General features: G+C 43.2%; 1 protein-coding gene across 4 annotated transcripts in view; it reads right to left on the reverse strand.

The window, feature by feature from the left end:
• BMP2 (bone morphogenetic protein 2) overlaps nt 1-12,135 on the reverse strand; it is a 230,273-nt gene extending 218,138 nt beyond the window's left edge. For 3 of the 4 annotated variants that reach the window (XM_088160740.1, XM_088160739.1, XM_014895080.2), the window contains exon 1: nt 11,941-12,135. The gene's annotated coding sequence lies outside the window, so the exon portion shown is untranslated. The remainder of the gene's footprint in view (nt 1-11,940) is intronic. The other variant, XM_088160738.1, reaches the window with a different exon arrangement.
• Nucleotides 12,136-12,894: the final 759 nt, after the last annotated feature.

The following is a 12,894-nucleotide window of genomic DNA, read 5'->3' on the forward strand; positions in this document are numbered from 1 at the left end:
GAGAAGAAAAGGAGAGGATGATGTGTTAGGGAATTTACTACATTCACTGAAAGACTCACTGCTTGGCATTTATTTTTGTTCTGTAGAATCCTGACAGTCAACAGAGGCCTGTCTTAGTTCTGTGATTCAGATAAACTGGCTGGTTTGGTTCTAGGCAGCACTTTACCATGTACCTACAGTGGCAGTCACTCTCTGCCTTGCTAGATTGCACTCAGACAAAACACTCGGGGCTCATGAATCACCAAATCTTGCCTGTACTCAAAATAAATTGTACTGAAGTTCTCTTTCTTGAACAGAGTCTTAAAACTCTACTTGCTTGCAAGACAAGCAGTGAGATTTTTACTGCAGACATTAATAGGAAGTGGAGCAAGTCTTTAGTTTGAAAGGTAACAATAGGTAACATTACCTGGCACATCTTGCTTAGGGTATGGCTGAAACAGCTGCGACTGTTAAGGCTGATCATTTGCAAGTTTTACATTGGCCTCTGGCTGAATTTTTTCAGAGGTAGCACCAAATAACTCTAACATGGTCATGGTCAGAAATAACTCGAAATTGTGCAAAGAAAATGATGCTCTTCCTGGGGAAATTTTAGTGTGGCTGAGTTGCAAAAGACAATTATAGTTTGAAATTAAATTTTAGGGTGTTTAAGTTACACCCCCAGCATATACCCCACCTTAAGTCAGCATGTAGGATGGCAACATCAACAATAAAAGTTAGAAAATGCTGGGATTCCTGCCATTTGGGCAAGTTCTGCTCAGCTGCATTGGTGGTTTTCACTAGGATGCATTTTATGAGAAGGTCACTTGCTTCCTTGACCCCACACTGCTGCACTAGGTACAGGTGGAATGAAGTTTCCCACCTTTCCCCCTTATTCTGAGATTACACACAAAAATCCTTTCTTTCACATGAAACTCAGCAAATTTTAGGGAAAAAAGCCACAATCCTCGTTGCTCGTCTTCCTTGGAGACAGAAACAAGACAAAAGGACTGAAACCTTAGAGCCAGAACAAGCTCCGGGCATTGCAGGAGTGACCCTACACAAGTCAAGTCACACTGTTGTGCAGTGGCTGATGGAGTGAGGCTCTATGAGACAAAAAAAAATAGCCTGATTCTGACAGGGGGGAGAATTTGACTTCTATGAATAGTACTTTTCAAGGGCACTCAGCTGCTTGGGCAGGTTCGTGTCTCCATGCAGGCACGTACACAAGGAAAAGAGAGGGGAAAGATTTCAGTAACCCAAGGGGAGCTTTGGGACTACATTGTGTTCATGTGTTGCTAAAGCTGATGATGTGCCAGTCTGAACCAGCTCATCAGATGGGCACAGGCTCTCTCTGTTCTTTCCTAGGAAGGTGGCAGATAAAAGACAAGGCATTCAAGTAGCTGACAGGGTAACCTGTAAGTGCCTGTCCTGAGCAATCTACTTGTCAGCTTTCCTGGCTAAGAGAGGAGACGTGTGCCACAGCTGTCAGCTTTGTGTCATCTTTCCTCTCTGCCTTTCATCGTCCTTCATCCCATGAATGGAGGTTTTATTTTACTTTCTTTTTTTGGCCCAGCTCGCAGGAGCTCCTTTGTCCCACTGCCTTAATGGATCTTGTGAGTGTGCAAAACCGGCCAGCACCAGGAATGGCTAAATGGGGTACAGGACCAAAGGCATAAGGAAACCATCATCATCATCTCATCATCATTGTCATTGTCATCATCCAGCAGGCACACTGAGGCCTGGAGGTGACTGAACACAGGGCCTGCCATTTGGGCTACTACAACACACTGGCACCTGTCCACGAGCACAGCACAAAGGACAGGGCTTTCCTTTTTCCCTCTGAGTGATTCCACAAACTCTTCATCACAAGGGTAAATGCCTGTGAAAACAGGGAATTTCAAAGCTGCTGCTCTCTAACAGTCCATCAATGCCATCACAAATGAAAGTAGCTTCTAAGTCTGACCAGGAAAATCCCTGCACCTGATGCATTTCCCTATCTCTCCCTGGCAGAAGCTGCCTGAGCCAGGCACTCCCAGGTGTTGGAGATGTACAAAGAGCACTTAAACATCCACCTTCCCCTGGAGATAAAGGGCTCACTCCTCAACTCTCTTCCCCTCTACCACAATTGTCTAACAGAAGGTGTAGGGATGGATGATGAAAATCTCTGGCTTTGAACAGGAACATCCATCTAAAACAATAATGATGTCTTTAGGCAAATCTCCTCGATTCCTTAGAATTGCCAGGACACACACAGGAAGGAGGCTGAGGAGCTCCTGTGCAAATTCAGAAGAGTCATGAAAGATCAAAGTAGCACTAGAGACTGGCAAGAGTACACATTTAATTTTCGAAAAACAGCATAGCTATGATTGCAAGCCATGAGAGGGGAAGGAACATCTTCAGAAGCATAACTTGGGAAGTGTGGCACACCAGGAAAAATGAAGCATCAGCAGCTGGCACTACAGCTCTGATAAGGGGCCAGGAGATTGCAGGCAGATGCATTTTATTGTCAAACAGATTCTAATGAAGTGTCTCAATTTAAGAATGTCAACAATATTTTACTTTGATCAAGAATATTTCATCATTCCTGGATCAAAGGGTTTTGGTCTGACCTTTTTATTCCCTTTCCTTTCAGAGACATAAACCATCAAATTTAAAGGTATATGAACTTTGACTCTCTACTCTGACTAGGAACTAAAAAAACCTAATGGTGAAAGCTGCCCTGTGAGCACAGGGGTGGACCTAGTGGGATGCAGAGGCTGCTCCCAGCTGGCATTAGTCTTTGATTCTGTGAAAGTAAATGTCAAAGTAAATACTGAGATGCGGCTCTGAGTGAAAATTCCAATTTCTGCTCATCTCTCCTGCTGGTTTCTGGGAGGCAAAAGGTAAAAGCTCATTAATGTCTCCTTTTCAGATACTCATTTGCTAGATGACATTTACTTCAGTGTTTGGGTATTAAACAAGGAATTCTGAGCCTGTTCTTCTTTCAAATGTGGACCAACTACCAGAACAGTAAAAGGAGAACTGAGTGAAAGAAAACATTTGCAATAGCTTTGGAAAGACAAGTGTTCAGGTGGTGAGCAGCTCTCAGTTTTCAGGAGTTTTTTGTCAAAGATGCAAGTTCCTGCATGCTCAGCTCTGGGCTTTTTTAACCTATCCATTAGAGAGATGAATTTTTAGATAACTACATGACATTTGCTGCATTCATCCTGGTCATTCTGCCTGGGTGTTCCAGCCCTGCTCTCAGCCTGCCCCAGGATGTGCTGCTGCTGTGGCCAGGCCAGCTCTGCCGTGTTTGTCACAGCGACCTGCACAATGAGCATCACTCTCAGCGCCTTCCAAACACCACTCAGCCATCCTTGCCATTGGAAAAGTTTGGAAACAACAAGGAAGTGAAGTGAAAAGAGCATTTTGCCTATCTTAGATGTAATTATGATTTCTATCTGCAAAACTTACACTGCCTGATCACCTCACAAGCTTATCTGCTCAGTTAGTTAGGCACAGAGTCTGACCAGCAGATCCCAAAAATATTGGAATTCCCTATGGAACTGTCACAGATTCATTCAGTGTCTTAGAACAAGTCTGTTATCAGGCAGGTAAAGAAGTTCCTGAGTACGAACATTTTCTGAACTTCTAAGTTTATAGGGGAAAAATATTTGTGGGACCCTGCAGCAAGGGTTGTTCTGGCTTGGGCTGAAGAGAAAGATTCCAATTGAATGAAAAGTATATTGCAGTTGAGGGCTTTTCTACAGATAAAATATTGCTTGACAAAGTATAAATTGTTGCTTTATTTATCAGAGTAAGATAATTCAAAGTCAAGAGAAAATTAAGCTGGAATATTTTAACTTCACTGTTTTTCACAACTACTTGCTCATTGTTTTAAATAGTAAAGGCCATAGTTAGCCCATTACTGATAAATACAAAACATTCTTAAAAGACAATATAATCCTACTTCACACATCCTCATTACTTGGCAAGAAAACAAACAAATGCAGTGGGTTTTATCACAGCACTTGCACTTGATCAAGAGCACAATAATCTCATTCAAATCAACACCATAACTAGAAAGTAATTGCTGTATAATCAGACATCAAACAGACAAAATCACCCTGGGTGCTTCTAACAAAATCATTTGTGTCAGTTAAATTCTACTCCCTTTGGATGGTTTATTCAGAAAGTGACAGTGCTGAGACTTCCTGAAGCCCCTTCTTAATTCCTTCCTGACAGTAAGAGGGGAGATGCAGAAATGCAGCATCAGAGAGCTCTGTCCCAGGAACTGGCATTGGTGCATGGGATGATGGATCACAGCACACCCCTGCTGTCTGCTCCAGTACCAAATCCAGGCAAACACCATTCCCAATCTTTATTTCTGCACCCACACCCCAGATTTAGTCACTGGCACACAGCAGCACAGCCTGAGAGGCAAAAACCAGGAGGCAATGACAGGAAAAAATATCTAAACCTTTTTCCAGCTGGATGAGAGATGTCCTCCTGCATTCCCAGTATGGAAGCTCAGGCTTTGACACTGTGCCCTCGGTGCAGAGTCAGTGCAGGAAAGTTTTTTTTATGCACACGGTCTGAAAAAGCTTTTCCACTCCTAAGTGGGAAGCTCTTTGCTCGGTTTCCATCGGGCTGCTCTGAAAGGCAGGAATCCCTGGAGGTGCCAGTAGGAACTCCAGTTGATTGTTACACACAAAGGGACAGTTCTGTGTGGAAATCCTTTTGTACCGTGCATCAAAAAGTCATGTAATAATTGTATCATTTTCTCTGAAGAGCCTCAAAGCAAATGATTTCAAAGGCAGGAAGAAGTGAATACCTGGAGCTCTCTAATTACAGACTCTGAGATATGCACAGCAAAGTATTAAAATAAATGATATAGATGGATTATCAGAGAAGAGAGTGGGGCTGATAAGCCATATTTAGTATACTAATCCTGACTGTTTGTTTTGCATTCTTTGAGCCTTTTAAGATGACAGGTTCTGATCAACTGCTTCCCTTAGAGGTTGGCAGCTTTCCTGCTCTAGCAGTTAATTTCTGTTTGATGTTCTCAACTTTGTGTCAATGTACAAACTACTGTTAAGATATATAGCAGCGATTAAAATAATTCATCCATCTGGTTATAATTAAAGACCTAGTTAAACGTAATGACAACTTGATGTAGCAAAGCCAGCTCTCATCTTTTAAAAAGGCTGTGTACATTCAGAAACTAATGCTGTAAATGGGTGACAGACTACTGCAATGTGGCCATTAAATTCAGGGGAATTAATTAAACTTGTTTCATAAAAAAGCCTTAATGACATTTACTGGCAAGACAAGTAAGGCAGAAATTGCAAGTATCTGTGATTGCTCCCTATGGAATCTCACTGCTTCCAGAAGGCCTCAGCAGACCCTCCAAGCACCACAGCAGACACTGGATTGAGGCAAAAGGGGGTTATGAATTTGCTCTCCCATAAGGGTTGTAACTGCAAATTTAAGTCTCTGCTGGCTGGTCCCCAACAAACACAGTCCTGACACTTTGGGCATGGTGAGCACTGAACTTTGTGAATGGGAAACGTTTGTGAGGATCAGAAAATACATCAGAACTATGGAGACAGATAAAGATTCACTACTCCTGGGAAATAAAGCAAAGATATCCCAAATAAGCTGGAAGAGCTGCCATTCTACTTTATGGCTTTACCAGCTGGCAACAGGAAAGATGTCCCACTTACCCAAAATATTTTATGTTGTGGCAAAAAAATCTCAGGGACTTCCATCAGCTTATGTTAGATCCAGGATTTCTGTAGTCTTGAACAGACCAGGATCAGCTTCAGAAGCTGAACTGTGTAATAAGTGATGCTGACTTTGCCTTGTTTAGGATCTATCCAAGTGTCTTTCAAAAACTTCCAACCAAGTAGAAAATTGTAATGACTTAATTTGGGTCTAAAGAAACATTAACTCGATCTGAAGGGATTACTTTATTTCAATATTGAAGTGTTTTAAAGAGGCAATTTTGAAACATAAACCCTCCCAAACAGTTAGATTTCAAGATCTACCTGATTGGAATAATGATTTTTTTTTTTTTTAATAGAAAGACAATTTTGCAAAAGTGTCATATATTTGTGAAACTATTTTCACAACTAAATCTGGCTTTTTGTCTGAAAAATCCTGTTTCCACTGAAATCTGTCACCCAAGCCAGAGGCTGGGAATAGTTTTCAGGTTTTGGCAGTCACAAAGAAATTCTTGCCTGATTCCATTATTCCCTTTTCAATGAACTCTGCAAGTATAAAACAGTGCAATCTCCACAGAAAAGCAAGGCAGCAGAAAAATACAATAAAAATCTTCCTTTGCAATGTTATTTGAACAGGTGTGTGCAGTGAAGCCTCCCCCCATTCCCACCTTCCAATCCCATTGGGTCTAAAACAAGATATTGCTGAAAATTTCATTGGTTTAAAGCTTTTTCCTCTTTTGTCCTCCTTGCAATTAAAAAAGAGAAATCCACACAGAAAGCTCAACTTCCAGCCCGTGCCTTGTCTTTCTGCCCTTCGAATATTCCATGTTATATTCCTGATTGATTAATCCACAATCCTACTTGATAAAGCCGCAATGCAGAGTGGAAATATTTCCACATCATAACAATAAGCTGCTGAATTTACTCTTCATTGACTTTAAAGCCTTTTGCCAGCTGATTTTATTTTAGGATAAGATTCTCAAGCAGGTCTGAGGTTTGAGATGGGGGTATTTTCTTTGCTTTATTCACATAATTTAACTCTTTCCTCTTTGACAAGCAGACTGTGAACAACCTTTTCCTGTATCCAGCCACTTTGTCTTCATTAATAGATGTTGAGGATTTGTTACTTTGAGGCACCTTTTGCAACTCCTGGCAAAGTGCCTGGTACTACACAATAGAACTGGCAAATCCAATCCTTTCCTCACTGAAAGTCTCCTGTGGATCAGACAGCACAGTGACAGTTCTGCAGTGCACACGCCTCTGTTTCTACGTCTGGTGCAGGTCCAGAAGAAGGGAAACAATGGCAGCTGTTAACAGTTCCAACTGGCCAAGGGAAAACCCAGAGGATAAGAAATCTCCTGAGAAGACCCAGAGCCATGAGATTTGCAGTCAGATAGCCAGCCCAACTCTCAGTGACCTCTCTGAGAGAAATGAAAACGTCTGGCCGCTTGTCAAAACTGAACATCCAACCCCTTTGCTGAAGGAAACCCATAGTAAGAGATAGCCAAAGCAATATCAAAGGCACAAAATCCATGAGATATAAGTAATGGAGTTGTTTTGGGAATAGCCTTTTCTGCACTGCATGCTCTGTACTGTTTCATAATTATATGCAGACACACCAGTTCCTGTTCTGCCCTAATCAGGATAACACAATCCTTACTGCCTTGAACACACAACCTCGGTGTCCCCTTTTGGACATTCCTTGATGGGCTAAAACTGAGCCAAAAAGTCAAAATATTACAGGAGAGGGAGAACTGCCAATATTCAGACAGAGCACTTCTTCCATCCATCATACTCTGGCCTCTCTCTACATTATAGTCACAAGCTCCATCCCCCAAAATTATTTTGTACTAGTGAACACGAGCAAGGCTATCAAAATCTATTTCCTAATCCTTCCAGACCAGTGGTTCATAGGCTGTACTGGGTATAACCATTCCTAGCAGCATTTTAATCAGGGAGCCAACATATCCAGCCCCTGGCAATCTCAGGGCAGCTGGATATGGGACCTAGAGGGAATCATCAGCATGGACAGCAGAGCTGCATTCAGAGGACCCTCCAAACCCTACTTTCAGCTGTGAATACAAATCCTCTGGGAACCTGACTTGTTTCACCCTGTCCAAAACCAGTTGGCTTTACTTTATCTTGCTATTAAAAAATGAGCCACTGGAATTTTTAATTTTTAGTCAAAACAAAAGGCTCTATATTTTGGGGCCATTGTGGAGGGAGTAGGGGAAATCTGCCTCACCCTCAGCTACTGCAGAATTGACCAGCAGAGGTTCAGCAGGAAACAGGGAACCTCAGCTAAGAAGCAAGGCCAGAATCCCCTGGAGTAGCCACTCAGTTGCTGGGGTACAACCTCATTCCTTGAATGAGAGAGTTCACCACAGGTTTCCATGGCAAATCTTTCTCCACAGTTCTTTTTCTTATTTCTCAGAGTCCAGCGTTATTCTGCTTCAGATCAGCTGCTGTCTAAATTATCTTACTAAAGTAATCTTAGATTATTGCCTGAGACAACAAAGCAGATGGAACAATTTGATTTTTATTACAGCCAATTGAAACCAGCCATGAGGATTTATCAAATCTAGAGGGAACAGGTATTTCTCAGTCTTGCTGTAACTAAGTAGGACACACAGTGCCAGGACAACATGAAAATGTAAGCCATGCTCCTCGAAGTCCACTGAAGATGGACACAGTTCCTTCCCAGCTGAAGGAATTCGCCAACACCTCCACCAGACCCTGCTGCCAAAGGAAATTCAGCTGGACTTTTACCCTAACACCCTTCCTTTACGCAATTCTTATCACAGGACCTCCTCATCAAAACCTCCTTGGCACAACCCAAGCTGGTCTTCCATCACCAGGGGAGAAGAAGCCGAGTGTGGAGGCAATTTGTTCCTCAGAGCATGCATCATTCCTGCAGTCAACGTGTGCATCTGGCCAGCCTTCCTCAGACTGCTTTACAGAGCAGTGGACGCTGTCCAGAGCGCTCTGCTCAGTGTCCCCGACAAGATGGCCATCAAAGACTGGGTTAGGGGTCAGGCACCCAAAGCCATTAGCACTCCAAAGTGATTGATTATCATCATGTGTGGTCTCAATCAAGAGCCGGTAATGAGCTGCATTCATTAATCCCATTTATATGTTTGCATAGTCCAGTCTTGAATTTCAGAGAATAAAAAGGCTTCATACTGAGATCGGCACATTGCACTACCTGGCAAGGAGAGGGAAGTCACAGAGGGCATAAAGGATTTGCATGTAATTCTGCATTTTGGGAATTTCAGCCCTGGTATTTCTAAATGCCAAGCAGAGTGGCTCCACAGCATGGCCTGCACACCTCCCAGCAGCACCAAGCCACAGGCTTGCCTTCCCCATCTCTGTGCTATAGTTCCATCTTTCCTATTCTGATGTTTTCCTCTCACTTCTAAAATAACTCCCCATGACCACAGCTCTATCCAGTGTTACACCCACTCCAAGTTTCTGTTCCTGTTTGGACCATTATGGGTTCTCTGCCACTTTATGTTTGATAACCTCTTATTTTCTTCTTATCACCTCCATCAAAAACCTCATGTTCTGAATATGTCCCTGCCACCTTTGGCTGTCCTGTCTTCCTCAAGCCATGCCCCTGTGATAACCTTCAGCAGAGAGCCCCATCAGAAGTAACTTGACCCCATGCCCTACCCTCACATCCCACTTTGAGCAGGCCAGGCTTCCACCCTGTGCTGAGCCCTACATGTCAGCCCAGGTTCCTTTCACTAGCATTAAAGCCATGTTTTCCTGCCTCCCCTCCCCAAAGATTCCCTAAAGGAATTATAAAACTAAAGGGTGAAATTCTGGCTCAGTTGAAGCCAATGGGAATTAAAACAGTAAGTTGCCACTGACTTTAACAAGGCAGGGACTGACCTCAGCACCCAGAGCTCCAGAGCAAGGCTCTGTGCTTCACACAGAAACATGAGGGGGTTTTCAGCTTCACCACTTCTGAAAATACCCCAGAATGTCAGGGAGGACATCTTCAATGCATTTAACTCTGTCAGAAAACTTCCACATTGGTAAACTCACTGGCCAGAACAGCATGAAAATGCCAGAACACAAATCCTTTGCAAACTACATTAAATTCAAACCAGCTCACCCTTTAGTAGAAACCATTTATTTTAAAAGATGTTGGAAACTGCACTCACCTTAGATATCTCAAGGAATCAGATATTTGCATGCTTGGATGTCCAGAAGCTGTCACTACTTTTCCCAGCATAAATTCAGTACACAACGTAAAAAATAAAGTTCTTTCAAAAAGTTAAGAGGGGTTTGTTGGTTTTTGTTTTTTGCTTTTTTTTTTCCAGAGGGTTATTACTTGGTTAAAAATGGATTTGAATAATAAACGCCTGTAAGTGTTCCCAGACCTCTTTTTTTGTAGAAATGCTTTTAGCATTTCATGTGGGAGGAAAAAATATGTACCAGTGAGAGGTAATGATATTTATCCACTCTAATGCAAAAGAACAGCAAGTATGCTAAAGGTAACCAGCACATAATGGTGTAAGCTATTCCAAAATTGCAATTATGCACTGAAACCTAAAATAAACAAGGTAAAGGTGATACTGACTGCACAGTAAACTTAAACACCTTTATTTTTCTTTTGCAAACCCCTAAAGCCCAGTGAACAGGCTCACCTTCCCTGTGATGCCACACATTGCTGGTGCTCTCTGCTGCAATGCCCTGCTGAAAATAATCAGGTGGGGTAGGTAAATTCTGTGGCCAACACTTAATATCTTTATATCACACCCATAATCCACAAAAAGGAATTCTTTATTTCTTCAAAGGAAAGACTACCTCTGCTAACACTCCTTGACTCACAGCACAAAGCCAGGGGATTCCTGGGTCATGCCCGAGGGGTGCCAGGATGAAAAGCACTCAGAAGCTCTGCAAAGACTGTCCTGATGGCAGAAGGAGCAAGAGGAGTCCTGGAAATGCTCCTTCCACTGATTTCTAGAAAGACAGGATCAGGCAGAGAGATATCATCCCCAGAGTCTCTCATAGGACGGGAAAGAAATTAAAAGATGCAGAGTTGTGGAATAAAACTACTGATTGGAAATAAAATGAGACAGCAGGAAGGAGTGTGCTCCATAGGGAGGCAGTGACAAAGGACACTGAGGAGTTTTTTCCACTGGGATTCAGTTATTTAGGAAATCTCTCAGTACAAGGTTTTATAGACCAAGCTACCTACTTCTGTGGATACACTGGGATAATTGATGATTCTTTAGGAAAAAGCCAACAGGAGACCAGCAGGTGTCAATGCTGACAAGCAGCTGTTGCCTCCAAAGCCATCACCTCAATGAGAGATAAAAACCCAGAGCTGAGCTCAGCCTTGGTGTTCATGAGAGGCCAGGCAGGGTGGAGGGAGCACTGCAGTCCCAGCCGTGCACCAGGCCACCCCTGGCTCTGTGACTTCAGGCAAGCTGTCTTCTCTTCCCTCCTGCTTCTCCTGGGTTCAGCTGCACAACCCAGCAGCAGGACTAGCCTTGCTCTCTGGCCACTGCCCTCCAAGCTCAGTTTGAGAGGGTAACTGGGAAAACAGTGCTGGAGCTGTGTTGACATTGCTGAAAGAGGGTTTTGCCTGGGTCTCCTCTGACCATTTTGGTTTCATGCATGAATTTAACAGGTATACAAATAAACAAGTGTTTCTAAACATAAATCCTTATTTCATTAACTCAGAGGGACTAAAGGAACTGTGCCCTCCCCCTCAGCTGATCACAACGTAAAGATGTAGCACATCCCATGACTGCAGAGTTGTGCACCTTCTGTCTGCTGGTGACCTTACCTCACTTGGGGAAGGATCTGCAGGGCCTCAGGTTCCAGCTTTATACAGATTAAAATAAAATTTACTCTGGCTTTTAACATTTAAGAGCTGTAATAGCTTAGTGCTTCATTTATTGGCAAGTGAGAAAACAAAGAGAAGGACAAAAATTCATAGACAACCCTCCTTCAGAAACAGGAAAAAGAAAATGTTTCTAAAACCCCATACAGCCAAAAGGCCTTGACAGCAGCACTACAGCAATTTAATGGGTGAATCCAGATAAGAATTCACACTCACTGGCTCCTGGCTGGAAAAATATCTATCACATGCACAGCCTAAGTACAATCCTGCAACACCCACATGGAGAGGCTGCACGAGCTCCCAGTCACTTGGGAGAGGAGCACTCTTCCACTCCCTCACTAAGTTTGGGGTTCATACAGCTGGTTTAAGTTTTAAAGAATCTCAGCTGGCACTTACAGCAGTGGAGAAGCTCAGTCATACAGCACTCAGGGGTCATGAGGCAGCTTCAGCAAAGGAGCAAATTCAGCACGGGAAGGTCCAGATCTCCTCTCTGGTTGTTGTCTGTTCCTCTCATCTTGCTCAGCTCCCCACAACTTGCTCCTCAGCAATCAGTCAACACTTTTGGCAGTGGAAAGAGAGACCATCAGCTTCTAAACTCAAAGAAAGTTCAGCAGAGAGCATCAGAAGAAAAAAATCAATTCCCAAGCTCAGTAGTTTCCATGTTTCCCTAAACCCACCAGTCTGCAGCTGAAAGGAACCCAATTAATTACAGAGATGACTGAAAGGAAGTGTCTTTGTTGTTTCCAACTAATTTGGGTGGGTGTATGCTAAAACTTGAATGCTAATCAGCAAATATCTTCCTGAAAGAAATCTCTCAGTTGTCTTCCTTTGCTGTGCTTTGGTTCCCATCACAAAGCAGGCTCAGGGCTCAGGACCTGAACTCTCTCCCATCAAACCAAGCTGGAGGATGTGCTGGGCTCACAGCACACCCACAGTGAAACCCTGTGTCCCAAGGCTGGGACAAGGGTGCCACAGCTTCAACACAACACAATCAAAAGGGCAAGAGCCTCCTCCCCATGGAAATTCACAGTGATTTTTATAAGCCAAAGTCCTGAGATTCTGTTTGATGCCTCATGCCTGGAAGTGTTCAAGGCCAGGTTGGATGGAGCTCTGAGCAGCCTGGTTTGTGGGAGGTGTCCCTGGCCACAGCAGGGCAGGTAGAACTGGGTGATCTTTAAAGTCCCTTCCAACCCAAACCACTCTGATTCCATGATTTAGGTTTTTATGCTTTAAAAGAGTCTTGTAACAAGCTCTGCTGGTGTCCAGCTGAGACAATCTGTGCAAATTTAAATTCTGCAATGCTGAGGAGGTGAAAATCTATAATTATTTTGATACACATTCATCTATCTC

This window comes from Sturnus vulgaris, chromosome 3, assembly GCF_052056855.1.
Source record: "Sturnus vulgaris isolate bStuVul1 chromosome 3, bStuVul1.hap1, whole genome shotgun sequence".
NCBI classification, from domain to species: domain Eukaryota; kingdom Metazoa; phylum Chordata; class Aves; order Passeriformes; family Sturnidae; genus Sturnus; species Sturnus vulgaris.